This window comes from Haliotis rubra, unplaced genomic scaffold (assembly GCF_003918875.1).
Source record: "Haliotis rubra isolate DU_JTF1 unplaced genomic scaffold, ASM391887v1 Scf1615, whole genome shotgun sequence".
Lineage (NCBI taxonomy): Eukaryota > Metazoa > Mollusca > Gastropoda > Lepetellida > Haliotidae > Haliotis > Haliotis rubra.
Genome location: NW_025765576.1, coordinates 2,776 through 5,550, shown reverse-complemented (window position 1 = coordinate 5,550; position 2,775 = coordinate 2,776).

Below are 2,775 nucleotides of genomic sequence, written 5' to 3'. Positions count from 1 at the left end.
ATGGTTACCCTCAACACGATCAAAATGTGCATATGGTTACCCTCAACATGATCAAATGTTCATATGGTTTCCGATCAACACGATCAAATGTTCATATGATTATTCGTCAACATGATCAAATGTCTCATATGGTTACTCCTCAACATCGATCAAATGTACATGTATGGTTACCTCAACACGATCAAAATGTACATATGGTTACCGGGTCACATGATCGATAAATATGTATAGATTTCCTTCAGCTTGGATTTAATGTAAATGCTTCCAATGACCAATATGATCAAATTGAGACGCATCCGCCACCAGCCCAGATCTAAACGAATTGCCTTTAACACTGTGCTATACGATGACAAAACTAAACATACGTACGCAAACCAAATATCATTGAATCGATTTGCATTCAACGTCAACTTAACCAAAGAAAAGACACGATAAAACGTCTGAATCTCACCATGAACATGATCGAATGCCGATGGATTTTTACAAAACGCATATGGTAGCATTGATGAAATGTTAATTCATTTCCCGATGTGATGAAATTAATAGCATTTAGAATGATGATTAATGTAATTACATTTTTATGATTGTAATGAAGTGCAAATATATTTCCAACACAAGCATACGACCACGTTAATACATTTGACCTCAACGTCCAAGAGATATATATTGTGCATTTAGAGCCAACTATTATCGAATGTAAGTCACACAGCATCAAGATGATCATCTGTAAAATGTAAATGCATTTCCACCAACATAAAAAATAAAGTCCACGTAGCATTTATCATCATCAAATGTGGATGCATTTAGCATGATCAAATCTGGATGCATTTAGCATCAGCATGATCAAATTCACCATGTTTACATGTAGCTCATCACACGTACAGTCCGTTTGTGTCAGAAACGGACCGATGAATTGCAAATTTTATCATTGTACAAAATCGCCACATAAATATAAATAGTACATGTTTATCATTTACTAATACCCAACAGCTTCTTTATATTTGAAAATTTTCCGGACTCCACCGAAAAAGTTCTTTAAGAAACTATCATTAAAATTTTGACACAGTTCACTATTTGTTATAAAGAGGGAGGAGTGCAGAGAAAGGGACAGACAGGTTTTAGAGAAGCACGTGCACAAGTGCCCACCAAGTTATTGATTCATTAGCCTGTGCTGTGCCGTCTCCATCCTTTCTCGCACACCTGGCTGTCCCTTTCTCTGCACCCTCCCTCGTGTGTAACAAATAGTGAATCCGTCAAAATTTTAATGATAGTTTCTAAAGAATCTTTTGGTGGAGTCCGGAGAATTTGTGTATTTTATCACCAATGCATGGAATAGAAAGCATAATCACAAAATAGATGTCTACGGTAGATGCTGTACATGCTAGTTTGTCGCATTGACAAATGATGTTCGTCGACTATTTTGCAGTTCAATTCAACAAGAATCAAGCTTTTATGTGGTTGAACATATGATAATCCGTTTAGAAACCTTCAAAATGACTTCTTAGCCCCGGCACTCCTAAATTTGATTTCATGGATGGACAGAGATTGAATCCCGTATAAAACTACATGTGTACATCTTTTAGTAAGGGTCCTTTCACTACTAAAAACACTTGGTTTTATGTTTTATTCTACAACTATATTTTACTTTTGACGGAATTCATAACGCTAACAGCTGTGAGTCAAAATACATTGTGTTTCTGCTGGAGAATAAGCAGCCATTTAAATTATAAAATGTAACTTTGCTCTTCTAAGTAGTATAGATAGGGCAGTACGAATGGCCAACTCTTTGAATACAGTGGAACCCAGTGTTGTGGGACCCTGCTCTTTGACTGGTAGTACTCTATGACAGTGAAAGCACCAACGGCAATCGTGCCAGCTGAAGGCGCAGTTGATATATATATATATTTCCATTTATAAAATGATCATATATATTAGAGATAATATTTGTGGATACCTTTCCACATAACGCTGGCAGATGAAGATTTTACAGCTTGTCCCCCGATAATGCGTGTGAATACCGCCCTCACAGCAGTAGAGAAAGACAAACTTCCTGGAATCCTCCATGCCTGTAGTAGCACCTGCAAACCGTGGTACCCGTAGTACACAAACGTACCAACCAAAATGACAATACCAAACCAGTACAGAGTCCTAGATGATCTCGCAGTCCGAACTACTTAAACCTTGTGGCCTTGCCAATCTTTACCCAGCAGGTCCTCACTCCAACCTTAGCCGCGCATGGGAACCAGCTTGATGACGCACATGTGCCTGTTTGTCTTCCACACATGACAACGTTAGATACAACCGCCTCCAGCCTGACGCCATTCCAGCCAGGAAAACTCTCGTCCGACCTCCACTGTCTGAAATGTAACATCTTTTACGCGCCTAGCCTTGTTTCATTCAACTTACTTCTTTTCAAAGCCAAATGCAAATATCATCTGTGCACATCCTAACCCCGGAAAACCAAAACCCGCTCTTAAGCCTCTGAGTGGATCTTCATTCGCAGAAGTTCCGCCCTTCCTCAACCTCCCCAGAGTTTGTCCGGCAGCTGCGGCCCGGGGTGATGGTGAAGTCTATCTCCTCATACACCACAGGCTCCTCCTTCCCAGTGCATGACGAACGTACTGTCAACCAGGGAGGTTCCATCAAGGTCAAGGCCTTCAAGCGTAGATAAGTCCATCGGCATTCTGGAGAAAGCTAAAACTAATTGATGAGTATTTTTTAATATGGATATTGGCTTATCATTTCCTATGGGAAGTCCAGGCATTCGTTATGAAA